Here is a 26,524-nt window from a genome sequence, read left to right as displayed (position 1 = left end):
CTGTGTACGGTCCTGCTGTAGCAATCAGCCGGGTGTTTGGAGGTCCTGGGTGCCGGCATCACCACTTGACCTCTAAGCCGGTCCCGGCTTCCATGGCCGCTTTCCTAGCTCTCGCGGCGCGGCTGACTGCCACTGCTACGTGTGCTGCTACGACGGGTGTTGTCCAGGATCTTCCGCCACCTTGCTAGTTCCTGCTTTTCTCAGTGCTCTGCCGTCTCCCAGGGCTCTTGCAAGTGCCTCTGCGAGTTTGCCCGTCTGCAGGAATGCAGCACTGCCTCAATATTTGACCAGCCTGAGATTGCTGGCCTCAACAGGGACAGAGCTTGAGGCACTCGCGTCTTTACTTCTCGGCCGCCATCTTGGAATCCATACTTTGAACATTTTAAGATATGATCTGAAAGCAATTGTGTAATGCGGTCCCCTAGCTATAGTGATTGTTTGCCACAAACTTCAAGCCTAATAGTATTCATGATATTCATGACATTAAGAACATTTGACTAGATTCTAGAACTGACAGTTACAGAAATGGCAGCTTAAGAGCTTTGCTCCTGTCCAGCCTCTGCTAATATAATACAATATGGCTGATTCAGTTGAGATGACGGATGTCCTTTCCTCTAGGAGATCAAGAATTAGGAGTGGAGGTGTAAATAGATTTGCAGATTTCCCAAATGTAGACTCCCAGCCATCAAAGAGAGTGAGAGATGAGAGTGACAAGAGCTTGATTAGAGTTAGACCTGAGGGACAATCAGCTGAAGATTACCTGAATGAAATGATGGATGGAGTTGTGCTCTCTATTGGGAAGATTAAACAGACTGTGTTGGAAATGAAAAAGGATCACTCTATCTTAAATAAGTGCACTGAAGAACTGGAAACCAGGGTTTCTGGATCTGTGGATAGACTACTGGCTCTAGAGTCAAGGGCGTCAACCCTGTCAGTGCTTTTGGAGACTGCCAAAAAAAGGATCTCTGAACAAGAAAATTACAGTAGGAGATCTAATCTGAGGATTACTGGCTTCCCCGAAGGTGTGGAGAATGGTCGCCCTTTGGATTCTCTATAAAAAGTGCTACCGAAATTATTGGACCTGCCACCAGGAAAAACATTGGAAATGGAGCGTGCACACCGTACCCTTGCCCCCCCCCCCCCAAAACCTGGAGTTGGAAAACTCCTACGTGCCTTCCTGGTGAAATTTCTGAGGGACCCTCTGTAGTGATAAAGAGAACTTGCACCCCCTGGGAACCAGCCCTTAGTGCAAAGTAATCACTCTTAATCACCTTCCCACACAAGTAAGGTTAGGAAGCACGATGAACTCAGTATGGAAGAAAGCCAATCACACAGAATATATGATGCTTGCATTTATTATCTACAGTGTCTAATAGGGGTGTCACGGTATTAGTTTTATGACGGTACGATAACCTTCTTGTCAAATGACGGTATATCATGGTTATCACAGTATAGAAGGTGGAGTGAACTAATCTTAACAAATATTTTCTTAAAAGGTCATAAATTGTCAGATTTATCATCACAAACAAAACCAGGCACCGAGGGTCAGAATTGGGCTTTTCAACATACTTTCCACTGAAATGCCACCCCTTTCCTCCACCAAATACAAACACACGTGTGGAGAACAGCTTTTCTTAAGTGGTCATTTAGGCTTTTAGCTCCCCCACTGGCTACTGGTGAAGATGAACATGTTGCCATATTGATAGCCTGCATGGGAGCCCGAGAGCCCCAAATGGTAAAGCAGATTCAGGCAGACACAACGCGGTTGTGTTGGAAAACGCTGCGGTTTTTCTTTCCAAGTTTCTCAGGCTCCTAGGAGCCTGAGAAACTTGGAAAGAAAAACCGCAGCGTTTTCCGACACAATAACGTTGTATTTATGTTTGCGGTCCCTTCAAAAGCGACCCCAAACATAAATACAACATTTTTAAAGCTGCGGTTTTATTTCTAAGTTTTCCGGGCTCCTCCAGCCCGGAAAACATAGAAAAAAAACCGCAGCTAGTGCTTATTTTTTGTAAAAAAAATAAATAGCACTTACCGAGATTCAGCTGCAGCTTTCCTGCTCTGGTCTCCGGTCCGCGTCCTCCGAGTCCCGGCACTAATGAAGGGAAAGCCACCCAGCGGTAGACTTTGTTTACTACAGCTGGCTGGCTTTTCCTTCATTAGTGCCGCAAAAGCAAAAGCCAGCACAGGAGGGCCTCCATTTCACAAAATGGCTGCGCCCCTTTGCTTGCTTTTTCGAATTTTGAGCTTGAATAGCTCAAAATTTTACATAGGAAGTTTTAAAACGGAGGATGCTAGTATTTCTTTTTTTATGTGGCCTATCTATTTTTTAAATACAAATTTTTACTAGACCATCCCTTTAAAGTAATGTTGTTTTTTAAACTCGTGAAACTGCTGTTGTCAAATGGCATGTTTGATTATATTTGAAGTGAGTGTGATGTTTTTGGAGGTCTTTTCCTCTAACACAAGAAGAATTAAGAAGCTCAACAACATGGCGGAGCCCTGCATACTGATCGTTGGTAGATACAAGGGAGCGTGTACTGTGTTACACGCGCCTACGTTCCATGATGCTGGTTATTCGTTGGTAAAGTATGGCAGTGTGGCGTGACACGGTATGTCTTTTTTCCTCTCTGAGTTCGGAGAACGTATCCCAGGTGTGCGTGGCCGCTCGTCTAGCACTGGGTGCAATAAAGCAAGCGGTCCATGACAGCACGATTATGTGACGGGGGTGTCGTGCTGTGGAGGCGGCGGCTTTCGCTGCATGTTGTCCGGGCAGTGGGGTGGATGTTTGTTTGGTCAGCGTGGCTCGGGGGGGCTGCGGGCATTCTTGTCTGCTCCCGATGTGTGCTGTCATGTTGAGGGCTGGTGGGCTTGGCCGTGGTCCTCCTGGGCTGTGCTGATTACGTGATGTCTGCCCCTGTGCTCTGGGTGGTGTGCGGCAGCGGCTGTTGCTTATGCTGCGTGGCGTCCTATTTCATTGTGCATAGTTGTTATGGACTGCCATGTTGGATATGTTAGTGTCGAGCAGTAATGGCTCTCATGCTGACCAGGACTCCCTTCTTCTCCTGGTGATTATTTGCGGCAGGATGGCATCTTTGTTCATTTGTCTTGGTTGCCTACCATATACACACTGATGTGGCAGAAGTGTCCAAGGTCATTTGGTTTCGGTTCATCTTGTTATTGCTGCATAGATTACTCCATGTGTGATGTGAACGAAAGGCTCCTCAGGGACTTGTTAAATGCTCTCGCTACAACAAGTAATACGCACTATTGATTTTTCATCTTTAAACCATAGGCCTAACACATCAATCTGCAAATATCCTTATCAGTAGGTGGCAGTGCAATCCATACCAATGGCTACGTTCATGTGGTGACTCAATTATATTACTTTGCAAAGTTTCACAGGCCAAGTTAGATGACAGTGGCGACTGCAATCACAACTGCCAATAGACTGCCCGATTGCCAGCTTAACATTGGCTTTGAAAAGCTCAAACGAGGATGTGCCAGGATGTTCTGCGCAATAGTAATGTAAATCCAGATATTGTATGAAGAAGCCTGGTATGTTATCATTAGAAATCCATTACTCATTTAGTGAATCATTAGTAATTCGTGACTCATTTAGGAATCATTTATCCATCATTTCATCCTGAGTAGTTATCCATCATTCATTCTGATTAGTAGTGACATGAGTAATGACATTAGACTATCCACATATATTCAGCCATTTGCATTTGCTAGAGAATGAGGCCTGTTATATTAAGTGCCTTGTAGAAGACATGTTTAGATATATGTATTATGTATGCATTGTAGAGACACGCATGAGTGTGCACTTAGACGTATGCATTGAGCATTGGAGATAGCGCTTGGGTTGTGAGAAATAGTAAACGCTAGAATGCATGAGGCCTCTGATTCTGAAGCCATTGAGGCAGAAGAGAAGCGCCACAGACTGCGGAAGAATTTTTTGAGTTACAGTGGTACGAGGAATGCGTAAACAGTTTGCTTAGCAGACAGAGATAACGTGACTCTTGCTCGAGTAGAGAACAGGAGAAGGAGGCTTTATCAAGATTGGCTGGGTTCGCAGACAAGAAAAGGTGGGGGCAGCAGGGAGTGAGTGCTTTGCGCAGAGACATGCACAGACAGGATAGAGGGATTTCAGAAGCTAACAGTGGAGTGAATGGAGAAATATGGGAGATGGGAGGATGGTAACACGTAACACAGATAGCATGTACAAGATATGATGTACAAATGTCACGATGACAGAACACGCAGTAACTGAACAGAACAAGACATGCGTAACAGACTTTCAGGCACTGTCCGTATTTCGAAATGCTGGTTTGACAGAAATGAGTGAATGCTTAATGTAACCATAGAGATGGATGTACGTCATTCAATAGTATATCCAGGTGAGGCTTTGGGAGTTTTTAGATGGAAATGTCTCTGAGATTGAAGGGAGGTGTTTGGTGTGGCATTGATGGGGGCATTGGCATGCAGTCTTGGCAGACCAGCTTGGGAAAGATCGATGAGCTTTGCAGAGGCTCCAGGGAGGCAGTTTGAGTGACCAGACTGGCAGAGGGAGCTGGAAAGGAGAAAGGTGCCCGGTGCTAGAGATCAGCCCGATGCAGATCGGTGGGGGCAGCCTGCAGCACATGCAGAGGGGAGTATTGCTGATTGATTGAGAATAAGACACGTGCAATGGGGAATTAGGACAGACACTCACACAGAGCTTTGGGTCTGAAGAAGGGGAAATCAGACAGGGATTGTCTTAGAGAGAAAGTGTGAAGTATGGTGTGGATTGGAGAGGAATGCTGAATGCTGACGCTTGCGAATTGTTATTAGGCTGCATTTGTTGTTAGGCTGCATCAGCATTATAGATCCAGCTAATTATATTGATTGCATTAGAAGCCTGTAAGGCTTACAGTTGTTGCATTGCATTGTAGATTTGCACCCAGAGCATAAAGGGTGCAAATTCGAGATTTGTATTATAGTAGTGTTTGCATCATGCCTTTCTGTGCATGAATAAAAGTGTTTTTATTGTTGAATCGATTCATGTGTTTTCTTTGTGTTTTATGTTTGTCCATAGCATAGTAACCTAGGAGTAACACAGTGCACAATTGCCCTGAGATACAAGAGCAGGGGGGCGCATAGTGATCCACCCCCCCCCGGGGTAGATTTGGAGACTAGCAAGTGGTCTCCCATGTGGGGCTAGGCCAAAGGTAATTTTGTTTTTCAGACTAACAAATGGCACCCGTAACGCGGGGCTTCACTGATGCTGAGTGATAACATGCAACATAGTGTTTAGTCTGCAGAGTTTTGCAGCTGGATTTTGGTCCACTTATCGATGAGCTGACGTCGAAGTTTGAACATCGTGTGCAGCTGTGTTGTTTGTTTGTGGGAAAAGATGTTTTATGTTTGATGTGTTTTGACTTTGGGGGGATGTTATGAATTAAAGCATGCTTCGCCCACAATTTTGTTCACCGTAGGAAGGGGAACATAATTGTCTGACTGTGACTTAGTTTGAATCCGGAATTTGAATTGGAATTGATCCAGAGCAGTGTTTCATGACTGGCAATTTTTGGGAATGACTGTACATCCATTTGGCCAAGCTAGAGAAATGATGTTTTTTCTTGAAGACGCTTGAGGTATTTTGTTTGGAACTTCGCAGAGACTGACACTTTTTGTTGGGAAAATCGGACCATTGTTTGGATTTCTGTTGGTTGGAATTTTTGCACATTTTTGGCAAGTCGACGACTGTATCTGCATGTTTAGAGAAGTCATGAAGCTTGTTTTTTGAAACTCACTTAAGTGTCGTGAGGTTTGGTTGAAGAAAATCCCGAGGGTGAATTAACACTTAAGAATGGCTCATTTTTTAGTGACTTGAAAGCAATAAGAAATCAGCTTAGACATATGCTTGATGCCTGGGAAATTTTGCCGGCACCAACCATAATGATGGGAGGGTTGAGAGTGAATAATGAAGCTGCAGGAACAGAAATTACACCATGTATTGTTGACTTGCGAGCAATAATAGATTGTCACAGACATGTAATTGATAACTGGGAAGATGTCTCAGCAGCACCTGCAGACCAATTGAAAGATCCATTGAAACCATTGACAACGATAGTCATGGAAAGGAACAGAGTTCCTGTGGCAGGGGTGAAGCACGAAGTAGTGCATGGAGAAGATGTGAATATTGTTTGTGAGGAGAAAGAGTTACCTCAGGATAATAACAGAGATAGTGTGACCCAGACAGTTGGTTCCACCGATAGTGTGGCAATGATTGCAGCAACAACAGAGCAACAAATTGAACAAGATGTTTGCCAGGAAGAAGAGGAAATGGAGAGGGCCTTTTTGACAGACATGTGCAGTATGCCTAGAGAAATGCATAGAGGGATTTCCTTTACAGATTTGCATTATAAAGATTTTCATTGTGAAAATGTATCATTGGAGACATATGTGCATGGAGTCAGTTATGTGAAGCATTTGCAAACTAGGTTTGTGAGAAAAGATGAGATGGTTAAAATCTTTGATTTGAATAGTAATGGAATTTGTAATGGCATTTTTGGCAGAATTTGTGACCGCAATGCTTTGCCTACGCTAGAAAGTGAAAATCTTGTTTTGACTAACGACTTTGAAACATGGATAGCAACCAGGAGGAAAATGAATCAACCAAATTGTGCTAGGTTAGAATGTTCTGAGATATTGCATTTTTTGAATATTTTGAGTTTTCCGAGTGAACGCATGGAGAGAACGGGTGTTTACGTTTTGATAACGTTTTGATAACAATGATGCAGAAACATCGCACGGAATTAGAAGACTGTTGTTTTGAAGTAGGAGTATCTCGAGAAGGGAAGGAATGTTTCTCCAGCATGGGGTCTGGCATGGATTCACATGCTCATGAATATTCCCCGTCGTCAGGCTGGGAATCCTCGGTAAAGAAAAAACCAGTATCAGTTTCGTTTCTGATCTGTCTTTCGTAGTAGTAACCAATCACTGATCTCTGCGTCATACTGACCACAGCCAATGACTTCCCTCTACCTAAGCCCCGCCTCTGGCAGCCATCTTCAGATTTTTACCGCACGTTCAAGTGTTGGGATCCTCGTGCTATTGCTCTCGAGCGTTAGTGCTATTTTTTCTCAAAAACTTCGATTTTTTCGGTCAAAAAGAGCCTGAAGCTCCACCGATTCTTCATACGATCAACGGGGACCCGTAACGGATTCGTCTACGCCCCTCAAGGGTGAAGATTTCGTCGAGCTACGCTTTTGGAGGACTCCAGAAGTTTCTCAGGCCCATCTCGGACATGGCCCAGGAGAAGGGAAGCTCGACGCCCGGAAAGCTGTTCAGGGTCTGCCCTGGATGCCAGCTTCAGAATGTCTTTAAGGAGGACGAACACTCCTTTTGTCTTTACTGCCTACATGAAGACAAGACGCACGTGGAGAAGGACTGTGCGTTTTGCGGCAATATGTCGGAGCGGACCATGAAGGACCGCCATCAACGTCTCGCCAACTGGCTGGAAGGGAAGAGCCCGTCAGGCGAGAAGAAGAGGAAGAAATCCGAGCGGTCTTCTAAGACCTTTGAGGACGCCCCGGCGACGGGGGTCCAACACAAGGCCTAGCACCGCGAGTCCGCTGGCACCGGGAGCGCCGAACGGTCGGCTCTACGGGCGCCAGGCAGGGCGCATCCTCCCCGGCACCATCAACCACGAGCCAACGCTCTGGTTCGGGTAAGAGGAAGGCCGAGCACCCGGCGAAGCTCCTGGAGAGGCCCCGGTCGAGCTCGAAGGCCCCATCGGAGGGAGAGCGAGGAAGTGTCCCCCCCCCAAGGAGAAGGCGGTGAGCGCACCTAAGGTGGTGAAAGCCTTAATCCATCCGGCCAAGGCCTCTAACGAGACAGTCGCGGCGGCCCTGGCTCAGCCTGTGGAGGCTACACCAGTGGTGGCGACCTCGGGGCTCAGAGTCTCCCTGCCACCGCGGAGGGAGTCCTCTTTTATGCCCATCGACAGGACCCCCGTGAAACCTCCGACGGAGAAGAAAAAGGGGGGGCAGGAGGTCGTCTTGGATTCGGCCTCAACCTCTGAGGATGAGCTGATCGAGGTCTTAAGCCACGGCGTTGGCGTGGAAGAAGACCAGCCCGTCGGGAGGGATCCCGACGTAGGAGACGACGATATCGTCGAGGGTGCCGACGGGGCCCCTGACCGCCCGTCGGACTCCCCTCAACCAGCGCCGCAAAACAACTCGGCGGCCATTTTGTTGGCTATACAGTCCTTATGCTCGGAGATAAGGACGAGACTGCCGTTACCACCAGCGGAGGAACCGCTTCCGACGGGGGACCCGGAGCCAGGCCCTTCTGGGAGCCCTCCCCCTAAGAGAAGAAGGATTCACCCTCCACCTCCTTTTCAGCCATCGCGCCCTGTTCAGCCCTCCTCCCCGTCCACGACTCGTGGGGATGATACGGGGACTGACACGGCCGCAACGGGTACGGACGACGAGGATCTGCCGTCGTCACCTCCCACCCGGGCTTCCCCGCCCGACGAGATTGGATCGTTTCACTCCATGATCGCCAGGGCATCCGAGCTCTTCCAGCTCTGCCCGGAGGAGAAGAAGAAGGAAGGTTTCCTTTATCAACGGCGCGAGGCCAAGAGGAAGACGGTCTTCTCCGTGCCTCTACTGGACGATATTTGGGATGAGGGCCTCGCCCTCCTCAAGAACCCATCCACGACGCCGGCTAGAAGGGATCGGTACGAGAAGAAGTACCGGGTCCCGGACGCGGCCCCCTTGTTCCTCCGGGCACAGCCGACCCCGGACTCCGTCGTCTCCGCGGCGGCCAGGAAGAAAGCGGGGGGGGTGCGGCCTCCACGTCGACTTCCCTGCCGGACGGCGAGGGAAAGAAATTGGATACGATGGGACGCGGGGTCATCTCGTCTGCAGCGACGACGATTAAGGCGGCCAACGCCTTGGCTATCGTAGCCCGCTACGACAGGGAGCTGTGGTACAAACTGGCCCCCCTGCTGGACTTCCTACCGGACGACAAGAGGGCGGATGCCCTAGAGATCTTGCAGGAAGGTGAGGTGGCGTCGGACCACGCCATTACGATTGCGACGGACATCGCCGACACTGGATTTCGCCAGTTGGGCAACGGCGTGTGCCTTAGGCGGCGTGGATGGCTCAAGGCTACTGACTTCCGTCAAGACGTGCAGACCAGAGTCTTGGACATGCCGTTCGATGGAAACAACCTGTTTGGGAAAACAGTGGACGATTCCCTTCAAGCCATCAAAGCAGACACGGAGACGGCCCGGGCTCTTGGGGTTCTCCAGCAACGGCGGCCGCCCTTTCAGAGCGGCGGAGGCAAGGGTGCCTCCAAAGGTTCCGGCGGCGGATTTTCCACCTACCGTCAAGCGGCCCGTTCGTCGTCGCAGGAAGCTTACAGGGGACGAGGCAAGTCAGGCGGACCCCGCCGTCGTCGCCAAGGAGGTCATGGCGGCAAAGCCTCGTCGAAGCAGGACTGAACCGGCCGTGGGGTCGGGCCCCCACCGAAGCACAGTGGGAGGCTGGCTGGCGAGCTTCGTCAGCATGTGGGAGTCCATCTCCACCGACCGTTGGGTGCTGGACGCCCTAGCCCAGGGTCACGCGCTCGAGTTTCAAAGAAGGTGCCCGCGCGTCCCCCCTGTGGCCAGGAAAGAACTTCACGTCCCTCAATTTCTCTTGGAGGTAAAGGCGATGCTCAGGAAGGGCGCCATCGAGCTCGTCCCAAAGAGGCTTCGGGGCTCCGGAGTTTACTCAAGATACTTCCTTGTGAAGAAGAAGACGGGAGGATGGCGTCCCATCCTGGACCTACGACGACTGAACAAATTCATCAAGGCACAGAAGTTCCGGATGGTCACCCTCCAACACGTCCTGGGTCAGCTGGATGAGGGCGATTTCCTGTCGTCGTTGGATTTGGAGGATGCCTACTTCCATATTCCCATCCTAAAGGGACACCGAAAGTTTCTCAGGTTCGTGGTCCAAGGGCGTCACTATCAGTTCAGAGCCCTTCCCTTCGGACTAAGGTCGGCACCCAGGGTGTTCACCAAGTGCCTCGCACCGGTGGCGGCGCAGCTGCGCCGAGAGGGGATCCACGTCTACCCCTACCTGGACGACTGGCTCATCCGAGCCAAGACGAGGGAGCTCGCCGTGGAGCACACGGCAAGGACCGTCCAACTTCTCATGGACCTGGGATTCTCTGTAAACTACGCCAAGTCCCACCTGGTGCCCGCGCAAGACGCACTGTTTCTGGGAGCGAAGCTCGACACAGTGTCGCTTCTGGCCTCCCCGTCGGAGGAAAGGACGAGGGCCATTCTTGGCAAGGTGCAGCGGATGCTGGTTGCGGACGCGGCCAGAGTGAGGTCCATCAAGTCCCTCCTCGGAATGATGTCTTCTTGCATTTACCTCATCCCCCTGTGCAGGCTCCGGATGCGCCCGTTGCAGGAGTTCCTGGACGCGCGCTGGATCCAGACGACGGGCAGCTTCGAGGAGAGGATCACACTCGACGAGAGTTTCCGACGAGCGATCTGGTGGTGGGGCACCCGCGCACATCTGACGGCGGGCATGGACTTCCAGACCCCCGGCCACCAGGAGACAGTGACCACGGATGCCTCCCTGGAAGGGTGGGGAGCGTACACTGAGAATCTGCACGCGAGAGGCCTTTGGCTCCCGACGGAGAAGGCCCTCCATATCAACGTCCTGGAGCTCCGTGCAGTGTTTTGGGCCCTCAGGTCCTTCCTTCCGTCCCTCAAGGGCAAGGTGGTGAGGATCTTCACCGACAACACCACCACCATGTTCTACATCAGGAAACAGGGCGGAACCAGGTCCCCAGCCCTGTCCAGGGAGGCGCAGGATCTGTGGCATTGGGCCGTCGCCCAAAGGATGTTTCTGGTGCCGTTTCATCTGGCAGGGATAAAAAACACCATCGCCGACTCACTCAGCAGGGAGCTGCGCTCGTGCCACGAGTGGGAACTACGACAGGATCTAGTGGACCGCCTCTTCCGACGGTGGGGCACACCCCAGATCGATCTGTTCGCGACGACGACGAACTACAAGTGCCGGAGGTTCGCCAGCAGGTTTCCCCAGCCGAGGAGCATGGGCGATGCTTTCTCGTTCCCCTGGGAGGGCCTGTTCCTATACGCGTTCCCTCCATTGCCATTGCTGATCCGGCTCATCAACCAGCTCAAGAGGTCCCGGTGCAGGATGATCCTCGTCGCACCTGCGTGGCCGAGGCAGATATGGTTCCCGGACCTTCTGGATTTGTCAGCGTCCCCGTCAATCAAGCTGCCAGTGGACGCGGATCTGCTCTCCAGGGAAGGAGGCGCCATCCTCCATCACGACCCGAAGTCGCTGAACTTGCAGGCCTGGCTCCTGCAGCGTTAGAGTTTGGAGGATACGACATACCGGCCGACTGCAGAGAGGTTCTTGCAAAGGCCAGGGCGTCCTCAACTCTTAAATGCTACGGACACAAATGGAAGAGGTTCTCTGTCTGGTGCCACGCACAGAAGATTGACCCTCTGCGGATTACGGCTCCCCAAGTACTGCCGTACCTACTGACGCTGGCCAAAGCTGGACTGGCGCATGCGTCCATCAAGATTCATCTTGCTGCGATCTCCCTATACACCAGAACCACGGGGCGGACGTCCTTGTGGTCTCATCGTCTGGTGAAAGAGTTCATGAAGGGACTGTTCAGATCGTTCCCGCCGGTGAAGGCTCCGGCCTCGGCGTGGGAGCTCAACGTGGTGCTGACCAAGCTCATGGGACCTCCGTTCGAGCCTCTGCAGTCAGCCCCGTTGAAGTTCTTGTCGTGGAAAACAGCGTTTCTTGTGCCCATCACCTCCGCACGACGGGTGGGAGAGATCCAGGCCCTTTCCTGCAAGGCCCCGTACTTGACTTTTCACGACACGAGGGTAGTGCTCAGGACGCACCCCTCCTTCATGTCCAAGGTGCCGTCGGACTTCCACCTCAACGAACCCTTGGTGTTGCCTGTTTTCTTCCCGTCGCCTTCGTCGCCGGCTGAAAGGACTTTGCACTCGCTGGATGTGGCTAGAGCGCTGAAGTTCTACGTGGACCGCACGAAGTGTTTTCGGAAGACGTCACAACTCTTTGTGAACTTTGGACCTGTCAATCAGGGGAAGGCTCTCTCGAAGGCTTCCATTTCCAGATGGATCTCCGGCTGTATCATGTACTGTCATCGGTTGGCAAACCGACCGCTGCCTGGCCGTCCGAGAGCCCATTCCACCAGAGCGATCGCAGCTACCACGGCGTTCCTATCTGGTGTGCCCTTGCTGGACATCTGCGGGGCTGCTACGTGGAGGTCGACGCACACCTTCACGAAATTCTACTGCGTCGATCGGGATTCCAGGGAGGAGTCCAGGGTCGGCCAAGCAGTGCTGCGCAACCTGTTCGCCTAAGGTGAGCCTGGTGAGGAGGTAAGATTTGCTTAATGTTGAGTTTGATGTAATGCTTAATGTTGAGCCTTTGCCACCTCCCGTGGTTGTGCATGTGTGTACTGCTATGTATTCTTTATTCATGAGCATGTGAATCCATGCCAGACCCCATGCTGGAGAAGGAACAAGTTACTTACCTGTAACTGTTGTTCTCCAGCATGGGTCTGGCATGGATTCACATGCGAACCCTCCCGCCTACCCCTCTGCGGCTCTTCACTTGGTCATACTGCCACTTCATGTGCTTCCAAATCTGAAGATGGCTGCCAGAGGCGGGGCTTAGGTAGAGGGCAGTCATTGGCTGTGGTCAGTATGACGCAGAGATCAGTGATTGGTTACTACTACGAAAGACAGATCAGAAACGAAACTGATACTGATTTTTTCTTTACCGAGGATTCCCAGCCTGACGACGGGGAATATTCATGAGCATGTGAATCCATGCCAGACCCATGCTGGAGAACAACAGTTACAGGTAAGTAACTTGTTCCTTATTGAATCTGAATTGCATTGCACATGCAGGAAGCAGTGTCCATTTGAATGAAATCGATTTGTTTTGTCAACATTTAGTGATTCAGCGTTGTGAATACATCACGTTGAAAGGGGAGTCTGTGGCTAGAACACATGAAAATGAAACAGAGAGAAACACAGAGGAATGCAGTTGTGCAATTTTCGAATTTGCATTTTCTGAACTATGTGAAATGGCTGTCCTGTTTTGTCTTGAGAAGGACAGAGATGGAGGCAGGAGTAATGCATCATGCAGCATGGAGAGACAGGCATGGTTAGACAGATGCACTGGCACCCTGAATTAGACACTGACTGATATTGCAGACACTGAGAAATTAGCATTGATGTCTTTTAAGAGACATGGAGAGTTTAGAACTAGCTATGTGCACTGAAGCACAATGAGAAATGCTGTTTTGTTTGGAATCTGAATACATCTGAAAACTGATTAAACTGATACTTGCACTTTTGTTTTCCTTGCATGTGTCCTGGAGAGACACCTTGACCAGACCGAGACTTGCAGACCGTGAGACCTTGATTGACCAGATCGCCTTGATGACTGACGAGATTGCATTGCATGAATTGACCAAACCATGAATGAACTGGCAGCGCATGACGACTGTAAAGATTGACCAGACCTTGATGCGAAATCCATGATGGCTGACAATCTTTATGACTTTGCATCCTGGCTGTTTTGAAGCAGCACTGAAAGACACTGGCTTTTGTCACCTTGTGATGTGACTATTTGACACCTACGCTTTGCAGCAGCACTTCTGGGGGAATGCCGACCGACTGGTTTGAGGCCTTGGGGTGTAGCTTTGTCATTGGCTGTGCTCTGAGAAGGTACTCAGAAGCCTGTTTGCTGCCTGATTCTGTCATGACAACTGAAGTCATGGGAAGTGAAGATCCTGACTGACTGTTTTGAAAATCGACACCTTGCAGCATTCTGTGCCAAGAGAGTGAAAGATGTTCAGCAAAGCAGAGAACCTGTTTTGTGAGCTGTTTTGTAATTTGCAGCGAGAAGAGAATCCATTTGGAATGCCTTACCTTGTGACTGGTTTCCCACAAGATCGGGGCTAAGGGAAAAGGAGAGAAATGCAAATGAGCAGGAAGAGACACGCTTTGAAAGCATTTGAATTCCCAGTGCTAAACCATGTTTTAAGAGCAGTGACGTTCTTTGTCTCTTGTGGGAGTGAGAGAGAGAGAGCATTGATCTGACACCATTGTGCTTTGAAATCAGAACTTGCATCCAATCTTGGCTGGTCCCTCATGTGAAGAGCAGGGACTAGCATGGCATGGCATAGCAACAACTGGCATGAATACTGGCATGAAAGAAGGAGAGAGCCTGATAGTGATCTGAATCTGAGGTTTTGGCCTATGTGCAGGGCCATTGAAATTGCATTGAATTGCCACTGGAGAGTTGCCATCTGCTTTGTTTTGCTACAACACTGAATGAGTGCAACGTGTATGATACATCAGTATCAAGAGGATAGATAGGGAGAGCTTTGGAGATGGGGAAAGTTGAGGCATCAACGAAGGAAGCTTGCAGCAGTGAGCATGGATTGCTCTGGAGAAACATCTGTCACCTGTTCTGAGAGAGCTTGACGCAGTGAGGCTCTGAAATCTGTCACTGAAAATTGTCAGTTTGCAGCTGGAACACCACTTCTGCTTTGGGCTATGCTTTGATGCCCACACATGTTTTGCTGAACACACGCTCGTTGTTGACATTTGTGAACTATTTGTGAACACGTCACTTTGTTGATATGCTTTGTTGACATTCCTTGGCTGAAACCTTTGCATTGGCTTTGTTGCTGTACTGACTGAGAATTTCACACAGATGCGAGGACACACATACTGTACTGATTGGCTACAACCTGAATTCACAGACTGACATGCAGTGAGAAAACTGGGAATTAGACTGGAAATGAATACACTGGAAATGTATACAATGAATATATGCACTGACACTGAAATGAGTCTTTTGACACCTTGACACCTGTGAAAGAGATATAGTCATTTTGTTCTTTACACACTGAAATTGAATACATCTTGATGTCCACAGTACACATGCATTGATTCTATGCTTTATTTTCGTTTTGAATAATCTGCTTGTAGACACATAGTTGGCTATACACTTCTGACTTGACTTTGTGTTTGAATTGCTACATTGGAGATTTGCATTAGAAACTTGAATATGCCATTCTGAATTCTGACACGCTTGCAGCTATGCATTTCAGATTTGAGTTTTAGCTTGACACTGATTGTGTAATTTTTGCATTTAGTTTTTTTGTTGCATTATTGAGACATGATAGAATCTTTTTTCCCTTTGCAATTTTGCTTGTTTTTAGCATGTCACGTTTAGAGAATTTGCATGTAGTAATGATTATCTAATGGTAAGAGGAAAGATTTGTAAAACCAGATATTGTATGAAGAAGCCTGGTATGTTATCATTAGAAACCCATTACTCATTTAGTGAATCATTAGTCATTTTTGACTCATTTAGGAATCATTTATCCATCATTTCATCCATCATTCATTCTGATTAATAGTGACATGAGTAGTGACATTAGACTATCCACATATATTCAGCCATTTGCATTTGCTAGAGAATGAGGCCTGTTATATTGAGTGCCTTGTAATAGACATGTTTAGACATATGTATTATGTATGCATTGTAGAGACACGCATGAGTGTGCACTTAGATGTATGCATTGAGCATTGGATATAGCGCTTGGGTTGCGAGAATGAGTAAACGTTAGAATGCATGAGGCCTCTGATTCTGAAGCCATTGAGACAGAAGAGAAGCGCCACGGACTGCGGAAGAATGTTTTGAGTTACAGTGGTACGAGGAATGCGTGAACAGTTTGCTTAGCAGACAGAGATAACGTGACTCTTGCCCGAGTAGAGAACAGGAGAAGGAGGCTTTATCATGCCTGGCTGGGTTCGCAGACCAGAAAAAGTGGGGGCCATGCACCAGAGAGTGAGTGCTTTGCGCAGAGACATGCACACATAAGATAGAGGGATTTCAGAAGCTAACAGTGGAGTGAATGAAGAAATATGGTCCTGGGTGTGACAACTTTATTAGACATCCTGCCGTGTTGTCCGGGCGTAAGCCAACTGCACCTCCCCGCGCAGAAAGGTCTGCGTGGCACCAGGGCACTCTTGGCAGTATATGGCTGTAGCGGCTATGCCCATGTGTGTCTTGGTCGCTCGCCTCACCCTTAGAGTGGGCTGTGTCCACCCACGTACTTGCGCACTCTCGGTGTCGTGACCCCGGTCTCTGCCTTACTCCATGGGCACCTTCCAAGTTCAGTCTGGCTTCCCTGCGGGCCCAGCATCAGCCGCGAGTCCGCTAGGCGGGTCTCGTCAGTTACCATCTATGCGCATTCGGGCTCCGGGCGCACGCCTCTTTGGGCGTCTTGCTGTCTCGATCTTGTCTCTCGGCCCGGGCAGTCCGCCTTCTTTCCTCCGCTTCTCCAAACCACGGCCCCTTCAGTTCTATTGCTTAAAACAAGATCCTGAAATCCATTACTGGTACGGTCTGATCCTTCCATCAGCTATCGCAGCGTGCCCATGACCCTCGATGATCCCTTTGTTCCCGCGGCCATTTTGTTTCCATTTTTCGAGTCGGGCCCGCAGTTATACAAATGGGTATAACTTTGTGTCGGTGCATCCCATATGCACCAAAAGTTCAGCGAGTACGGCCCCCACCTTCATGGTCACAGATGTTAATTCACAACGCTGGCAGGCATCCGTGCGCGCTCTTTTTCCCCAGCATCAATACAGGATCGAAGGAGCTCCTCCGGAGCACGTCCCTTTACATGGTCGTCCTAGCCACGCCCCCCAGGAAGCCAACCTTATGATGAGCTGCCGGGACACTTTCTACCAACTGCAGATCCCTCCTGACCGCTTTCGCTGAGGCAACTGCTGGCAAAAGAGTCCCAGATTACTTTCAAATGTTCTCCAAAGCAGTAGTATTCAAACTTTTTTGTGCTGAGCCCCCTCTTGAGTAAAAATGTTTTGGCCGAACCCCGTCCCTTGAATAATAGATATTGCTGTCGGGGACACCCAGAAGTCTGCTTATATTTCCTTTTCAAATCAGCCACCATTCTCCCTTTTTAAAGAGCCTCACCCTGCCCCCCGTGGACATCCTTTGCCCTCCACCCCGTTTGAAGAACACTGCTCTACAGTGAAATCTATATTTGGATGTTGGAAACAAGGGTGGTCCAGGGTTGACTAGGGGGCAGTACCCCAGATAGACTTTTGGAGTGAGAGCGTTTTACTCCCAATTTTTTGAATTGGAGAGTAAATCCAATTTCAAGTTTCCTCCTTCGCAGGAGAGTAAAACGTGTACGACAACTATCCAATATGTGTGTAAAATTAAAACTTTGTTTGAAAACCTTAGTGACAAAACAGCTATATTTCAAAGTGATTCTAAATAATGTATTGCACCTATGGAAAACATTTTCCCCACACAAGAACCTTGTAGATGCATACTATCCAGCTTCATCTTCATGATACTTGGGCACAAACTCTGTTAAGAGCTACTACAGATGCCTGCTAGCTATATTAGATGATTCATAAATCAACACTCTGACATCATCACTTCTCTGCCTCTCGGGCCTACTGTTGCTGTCTGGCACTACCTGCTTGACAACCACTTCATGTTTCTGCTCCATTTCTCACTCCCTTTGCTACTCTGTTTCCCCTGTCTCTCACTTTCTGACGTTCTGCCTCTCACCCTTAAGTGTAGCGATGTCACGTTTTGCAATCTGTTTCTCTGTCACTCTACCTTTCCCATTTCTGCATTCGATTGTTGCTGAACCCTTCTATATCTTGCTGTATCGGTTGATATTCCTCCTCTTCCTCTCTCATGTCATTACTTTGGCTATATCTATATTTTCTCGGTTGTGGTTGCTACTCGTTTTGATTGTCTTTCTTGCACTGTCTCTTATGATATTGGCCTATCCTTTTCTAGTCTTGCTTTTCTATTTTCTATTTCCATCTCTCCCCACCTACTGTGGATCTGTGTTTTATTTGACTATCCCTACATGTTTCTTTTGCTCTGCTTTGCTTTATCTCTCACTCCTATGGTGTGTTTGTCCTATTATTAACTGTTTCCCTTCTCACGTTCTTTGTTGCCCTATAATGTAGCTCATTGCTCTCTCTTCCTGTTGCTCGAATTCCTGTTTTGGACTGTCCCTTGGCCCCTCCTGTCACCGCCACACCTTTGTTCTCCTTTATTGCTTACGTTCAGAGTTGCTTTTCCTCTCCTGTTTTTCTGTTTGTCTTTTAACATAGCACCAACAAATATCCGAAAAGCTGAAAATGCCTTTTCTATTTAAAATTCTAGTGCAGCTTTACCATTGGATGCTCCTTTATAGATGTGTGCAAACCTTCTTTTGACCATTAGGCTGGGAATTATAGAGGTAGAGGTTTGTCTGACCAGATGCAGCACTTGCTTGAATGCAGATTTATTTTTTTATTTGCATTTTTTAAGCATTCACACAGCCCAGGGGCATAGAGGCGATATTAACGGAATTATGTCTTAGTTGCGTATTTATAATGCGCATAATACCCAGAAATTTCTAAGCACGGACCTGGGGATCGAACTTGTGTCACTTTGTGTCGTCTTATTTCCAAGGCGAGCACCTTGCCGCTGAGCTATCCTCCCAGATGCTTTACCAACACTGTATGCTATTACAAGTATAAGAGCCCATATGAGCATTGTGTTCTGAGCCATTACAAGTTAGCAGCCCAGATGAGATGTGTCTGTTTTGAGCCAATACAAGTATAGCAGTCCTCATGGGACATGCTTCTTCTTAGCCATAACAATTATAACAGCCCAAATGCGATGAGTCTGTTCGGAGCTATTACAAGTGTAGTGGTCCTCATGGGATGTGCGTGTTCTACTTCTGACCCATTACAGGTATAGCAGCCCCGATGGGGTATCTATTCTGAGCCATTACAAGCATAGCAGCCCAGATTAGATGAGTCTGTTTTGAGCCCTTACAAGTATAGCAGCCCAAATGCGATGTGTCTGTTCGGAGTCATTACAAGTATAGTGGTCCTCATGGGATGTGCGTGTTCTACTTCTGAGCCATTACAGGTCTAGCAGCCGTGATGAGTTATCTATTCTGAGCCATTACAAGCATAGCAGCCCAGATTAGATGAGTCTGTTCTGAGCCCTTACAAGTATAGCAGTCCTCATGAGATGTGCTTCTTCTGAGCCATTACAAGTATAGCAGCCCAAATGCGATGTCTGTTCTGAGTCATTACAAGTATAGTGGTCCTCATGGGATGTGTGTGTTCTACTTCTGAGCCATTACAGGAGTAGCAGCCCGATGAGGTGTGTATTCAGAGCCATTACAAATATAGCAGTACTAATGAGATGTGCTTCTTCTGAGCCATTACAAGTACTGAAGCCCAAATGAGATGTCTGTTCTGAGCCATCACTGGTATGGCAGCCCCGATGCGGTGTGTGTTCTGAGCCATTACAAGCATAGCAGCCCTGTAGAGTTGTGTTTTGCGCAAACACAGGTATAGCAGCCTTGATGATTTGTGCGTTATGAGCCATTACAAGTATAGCAGCCCTGAAGAGCTGTGTGTTCTGAGCAATAACATGTATAGCAGCCTGGATGAGTTGTGTGTTCTGAGCCTTTACAAGTAGAGCATCCCGGATGAAGTTGTGTTCTGAATCACTGAACATTCAGTATTCCTTTGTATAAGTCGAAAGTTAAGTCAACTCTGTTACAATTGAATGTTACCTGCATCTTAAATGCATATCTCTGATGCAGACTCATTAACACGCCTATCAACAGGATCTGAACTAATAGGTTACACAATAATCTCTGCAGCAGGGTTATTAACCCACTGAGCTGCCTTTCCCAAATGGCTGTGGAAACTGAAAGGCATATAGGGTTAGGGCACTGGCCCTATATGCCTTTCAGTGCCATGTGAGGCGTGCCTGACATAAATGGCTTGTCAAAAGCTCTAAGCCTGTTTGGACTATCCTACATTAGTGAGGAAATTCATAATGAGGCTTTGAAATGTGCTAGATGTTTGGCAGTGGGATTCAGTAATTGGACATAGGAGAAGCAGATGTTTGGAAAAGCGCCAGACCGAGTAGAAGGGATTGAAGTAGATGACAGCAATGCCATCTTCTCACACTGTCAGAGGTTGGTGGGAAGAGCTCAGACACTCTTCTTGCTCAGTACTTCAGCTCGCTGCAGAAAACAGCAGCTCTGTTAAGACATTCAGGTACTGTCTCAAAACATAGCAGTCCTGCTAGGAAATGTGGGCATGATGCAATCAGCCCTGCTGTGAATATTTTGCATTGTGCCATGACATGCGTATAACAGCTCCGTTGATAAATTAGGCTACTTTGGCTGAATATATAGCAGTGCTGTTGATAGGTACCGGTACAATCTGTGCCACTGAAAATATATACAGCACTGCTTCTACCTGTATCCAATATACCTGCTTGCAGTGGATGATCAGAAAGGGAGTTCAAGTTCAGACCGCATGCCTTGCTATTTGCTGCTCTCTAAGAAAACAAACTATATATAGTGCCTTTTCATGCACGCCAACACATGCAATCTTAAAACTAAAAAAAAACGCATCCTCATACAGAAGACCAAAAAGATTTTTCCATCTCACAAAAGCCAAACAACTGCTTGCTGGGACGCTCTCCTAAGAACTCCAGGAGATCAAGAACCCTGAGCCATTGAATGCAATTGATGTGCTTCTGTGATGAAATGAAAAGTATGAAATGCCCATGCTGCTGTAACTGTGCTTCTATTAAAAGCAGATTAAGACCAAGGAAAATGAAGCAGAAATGCAGCCCTTGTTTAAGACAATTTTCATTTTACACAATGCTACCTTTGTCCTAAACTAAAGTTAAAAGCATGTTCATGATTCAAGATGCTTTAATAACACTGTAACCATACAAAATGCAGGCAGTTGAACAAAGTGAACAAAACACAAATTCACAGTATTATCTTGATAGTATCAATAACAGAGGAGAGTGTAAAAATAAATTAAACAGACCAGTTCTCATCCCAGTTGCTTCTTTCAAGGAACTGTGTGGATTGCTAAAGTAAAGAGTGGATTTGCAAGCTGCTGCTAGCCAGGCTGTCACCAGTGAGCTCCATGATTTATGGGGGTGCTGCCATATATAGCTTGTGTAAGTGGTACGCAAAGAAGAATTAAAAGGGCCGTATTGACAAGAGTTTTGTTCGTAAAAAGATCAGATACACACCTTATCTGGAGGGCTGTTGGCAGGCCTTGCCTTCCACCTCAGGGCAGTCGCCCCGCTTCCTCGCAGATGCACAGGTTAATCATTGATCACTGAGGAGCAGGGTGACGAGTTCCACTGGGCCTGGCTCGCCAACATGGTAGACCAGAGGAGTCTGCCACACCCCCAGCCTCATTTCTAATTGTCATTCGTTACTCCTAAACTGGAACACTCATGGTAATTCTCATATCTTTGCAGAAGGCAGCCTGCTGGACTCTATTGACACGTTTGATAAAATTGTGTTACAAGAAACATGGCTTACGACTCCTTTTAGTGATCAATGGCTGGAACGCCATTTCCTGTACAGCCACGCAGAGCCAGAGAGGCCACGCAAAAGGGGGGTTGGTGTTGGGTGTTAAGAAAACCTTGAGGTTGGAGATTGTTCAACCTGAATTTAAGGATGTCCTGGTTGGTAGAATCTCCTTTTCTCAAGCTACAGTACTCCTGCCAAAAAAAGATTTCTTACTTGTCAACATATAGATCCCCCTTATAAAAGGTGTCATGTGTTAGTAATCAAAGCAGTTCAGGCAATAATCAGTAAACTGGGAGATGGTTCCCCCACAATCATCTCTGGGGATTTCCATGCAAGAATACCTGAACTTGAACCATCTGGCACCTTTTCTCTGGTGCAGCTAAGTAGATTGGACATGTCTTGTAAACGGGGTTCAGTTGGGCCAGTTTGCTCGACTCCTGTGACTTTAATATGCCCAATGGTTCTTTTCCGTCCGACACCCCCCCCCCAAAATACACACGCATTGGGAATGTAACTAGCAGGATGATAGACTATATTTTCGTGTCTAGTTCATTTAAAGTGATCACTGATATTTGTGTATTTCAAAGGGATGAAAGTGACCACTATCCTCTAGTCGTTAGCTTTAACCTCGCACCTGTGACTTTGGGCTCCATTTACTCCGGGCAAGTGTCTGTTAACGCCTCATTGAGTCGGATTTCTTGGCACAAAGATAACCTAAGGAAGGCTACTGCCGTAATTTGGTCATATATATCAGAGGGCATTGGTTTCTCCTGGGACCAACTCTGCTGTTGCAGCAGAGATGAGTCACTTTGAATCTTGTATGGAAAGTATCAAGGCCTGTTCTGTAGTGGTGCCCAAAACCTACAAGAAGGTTGGTATTGGTACACATAAACATCAGCACAGGCCAGGCAAGGAAATCAAAGAAAGAAAAGTGCTCTGCGTTGTGATCTGCAAGTGTTCTCACACTTGAAGTTAGCGCCAGCCACCCACGCTTTAGATGCAAAAGCCATCAAAAAGTATTATGCAAAATGGCTCAGAAAAACACAAATTCCTTAAGGAATGGTCTACTTGGCGTCTCCTGGTCCACTCGTCACACGTTAACGATACAACATTGTTTTGGAAAATAATCAATGCTAACACCTCAAAAACCAGAGATATAAATGGTGTCCCAGGGAAAACATGGGAAACGTATGTGGCGCAACTCTTTGGAGGGGGAGAGTAACATTCTTGCCCATATAATCACATCTAGATGGCTATACACAAAAAGTACCAGTGATATACATGGTATCATAATGGCTTGTAAATCATCTCGTGGCCCAGGCCTGGATGGGATCTTGAGCTCCTTAATTAAGACTGGCCCAGTTGCCTGGTAAAAACCCTTAAATTGGCTTTTTGGCTGGATTGGCGAGCTACAAACTATCCAGGCATCTTGGTTGGATGGCATATGTGTCCTTGTTCTAAAGAAAGGAAAGCATATGGATCCAAAACATGATCGCCTTCTGGCGATGCTAGACATTCCAGCAAAGACTTTTGCCCGAGTCCTACTATCTCAGCTTGAAGATTGGTAGGAGGAATGTAATATCATTCCAGTAAATCAAAATGACTTCCACAAGTGTTCCAACACCACCATTAATAGCCTAGCCTTGATCACCATCATCCAGCAGGCATGGCTTATACGTAAAATGACAGTTCACGCAGCATTTATCGACTTCAGTGCAGTGTTTGATACTCTGGAATAAATTGTGCGCTGGTGGTATATCCCTGGGCCTATTAAAAATGATAATCTACCTTCATGACTGTACCCAAGTGAAGGTTTGTATGGATTAGGCAGGCAAGACCCCTGAATGGACTCCAGCATCTAAAGGGCTTAAACAGGGGTGCATATTGGCAACCATGTTGTTCAATTTCTATCTATCAGACCTAGGGGATGAGATCACTAATTGCTCCACGAACCCACCAAAATTGGGTGATAGATCAGTGCACTGGTTGGGTTATGCCGATTACCTTGTTTTTTTAGACTCCACTCTTGGGGTCTGCAGGCATCTTTGAATAAATTAGCATATTATGCCAAGTGAAACTCTCTTGTCATAAACTAGGACAAAACAAAAATTATGGTCTTTCGCCCCCAGGTGTGGGAGAGCGAAAAGGCTAAACTGGTCATTAGATGGTGTTTCAGTCTAAGTCGTCTTAACCTTTAAATATCTTGGCATTCATTTGGACGCAGAACTGTGGAGGACTTGGCACTTAGAAAATATAAAATTGAAAACTGCAAAACTGGCCACATCCATTGGCTCTTTTGCACAAAATGGCAGAGGTTACTCCCTTAAGGCAATTCTACAACCGTATCAGGCCAAGATTTTATCTGTCGTCCTATATGGGGCAGAGGTATGGGTCTTGGCCCACATCAAGTTAATTAGTAAACCTGAGGCAATTACATTAAAGAGACTGCTAAGACTGCCCCCTCAAACGTCCATTGAAATGGTCTACCGGAAATTTAACGTAACACCTATCTATGCGAGGCTACAGCTGCAATGTTTAACCTTGCTCTGGAAGATACATAATGCTCCAGTCGATTCACTCCTGGGTTCACTGCATGCAGTGATACTAACCAGAGCACATTTTATGCCAACCAGTAGCATAATAAAAATGTGGTCTACTGCAGCGATGGGGCTTGAGGAGGCACCAGACCAAGTGTTAAGCTGGCCGCTCGGGAAATATAAAAAGCACATGGAGAGTCTTCTCTAGAAACAGTGCAACGGGCAACTAATGCTTAACCTGGCAACAAAGAATCATGCATCTAGATACATGGAATATATCTTGGAGAGAACTTCCAGGGTATATTCATAGCTTTGTTGGAAATCATTCGGTGTTGGACTATCTGAAAGTTAAATTTAACACCGAAAAAACAAATCAAATAGTTGGGGCCTGGTTCAAAATACCACAAGATTGCAGGCAATGTCGATTGTGTTGGAATGTATGTGTGGAGTCGGCTTGACACCTTTTAATGTCCTGTGAGGCTCTTCAGTCCTTGCCGTCAAGGACTGAAGAGCCTTGACTGACGGCACTAAGAGGTGTTGGCATTCAGGTGATGACACCGGCAGATGATCTATGGCACCTGTTCATGAGTGGTAACCATGAGGCGTACATACCTTATTTGATCATTTTGTGGAGGAACATTGTTTGTATTTTAGATGTTTTGTTATGATGTAAAGGAATGTGTAATTGTAATGATGTGGTTTTGATATTCGATATTTTAAAAGTTGGGTTGTCCAACTATGTAAAATAAAAATGTAAAATTTTTAAAACAAATGTATATTCGCGCAGGCCATCTCCCCCGCCTCCTCAATTGGTACGCTACTCACCACAGATTATTCAAACAAGTGCTTGGAGTACAAATGTAACCACTGCTGAGCTGGCCTTGTATTTACAAAAAAGCAGTATGATCTGTTAATAAAATCTGTAGGTATTAGGAATCCTTCAAAATCAGCAGCATAGACATGGAACACAGGCGAGTCTAGAGAGGGATAGATTGCTAAATGTTTTTTAGTAAGGTAACATCAAAGGTAATCATCTTCGTTCATATCCTTTATTATTTAGTGGTTGGTTATTAAAGCATTTCAATGTACAGTCTGAAAGATCCATAGTTCGAGATTTTGTAAATGCAGTTATCCGGTTTACATATCTTTTCGAGGTGTACATGCTACTTTCCCATCTTCTCTTCGAGGCTGGTTATAGGACCCTGTACTAGAAGGCTGTGCAGATGACCTCTTCAGGCAAAGCCTTGAGCCTATTTCCTATTTGGTAATGGCAAAATTGGACAAAATTAGAAAGGTAGCAATTGTATTGGCAGCTAGAATAGCTAGAATAAACTAGAGTACAAAGTTAAATTCCCAATCTGGTGATGGGGATTTGTTCAAAACATTTAAATCTCGGAAGGGTATGAGGAATGGACGACTATTGTTACAGGTAAGTAATTCTTTTCAAATCCAGTTGTCTGCCCATGATTTGAAGAGGGTAGACATTTTCTAGTTTTTGAGGGCATTGAACTTGTGTTTTCATGGCAAACATCTAGTTTTGAAAAGCATTGAACCACGTTTATGAAACTGTAATTTAGCTCTGTGGAATGTTACGTTCTGCGCTGTGCTAAACTAGGACTGATGTGATAATGCAGTCTGATTTGAATCTGTTTGACAGCTGCAGAAAAGTAAAATGTTTTTTTAATCATAATACGGTTAATATTCAATGTTACCAAAAAAATGAAGCACAATAATTCGAAAAATCCGAAAGTACTTGAAAAAGTTTGGTAAAAGATTTTTGTAAAATGTTTAGATTTACCTGATGAATAAATATATAGCACACTACACAATTTCTTCCGGAGTCGTTAGCTGCTCAGTCACATCCATTCAACACCGGTAATGATTGAAAAGTGCTGCACCAATAGGAGCAGTATGACTTCAATTCAGCACCTATTTTGCCCCAGTTTATATGCCTGGTTATTCTGTATTTAATGCTGCACAAGATATACCATGTATGTACTTATGCTCCCAGAACTTTTTGTACATAATGATGAGGTCATAGGCTGGCTGCTTTGAGTAGTTTAATGTGCCACGGGGCGCAAGCGTTGATGCCTACATGTAAAACGGTGCTCGACGGGAAATACAGCGCACACGTGCTTACAGAAAGATCATGCGGTCACCGCTGCATGCAACCCCAGTCCTAAAGGAGAGCTGCACCAAAAGGAAGTGGGATGGATGGTGGTGAGGTGGGGGCGATGCGTTAAGGTGGTTGTGACAGTAGGTGGTGTGGTGAATGGGCTCTGGGACAAGTCATAGAGGAGCGAGGGACATACGTTTTGGGTGTGGGAGGCTATTGTAGGGGGCTGGGCCAGTCTGGGGGATTAGAATGCGCAGAAAACGGGTTTTTGGCGAAACCCCAAAAAAGTAATGGAGACGTTATTGCGGCCAGCATACCTGAGAAATTACGGTAAACTTGGGGGAATTGCGCTGATGAGGGT

At 47.0% G+C, this 26,524-nt stretch overlaps 1 long non-coding RNA gene across 1 annotated transcript in view; it reads left to right on the top strand.

The window, feature by feature from the left end:
• The window catches only part of LOC138504701 (uncharacterized), a 275,906-nt gene that overhangs the window by 63,415 nt on the left and 185,967 nt on the right, over positions 1 to 26,524 (top strand). The gene's annotated exons all lie outside the window — the stretch shown is intronic.

Source organism: Ambystoma mexicanum, chromosome 11 (assembly GCF_040938575.1).
Source record: "Ambystoma mexicanum isolate Mex_15411 chromosome 11, UKY_AmexF1_1, whole genome shotgun sequence".
Taxonomy (NCBI): Eukaryota; Metazoa; Chordata; class Amphibia; order Caudata; family Ambystomatidae; genus Ambystoma; species Ambystoma mexicanum.
Note: the sequence above shows the minus strand (reverse complement) of the source record. Positions and strands in the feature narration are given on the sequence as shown.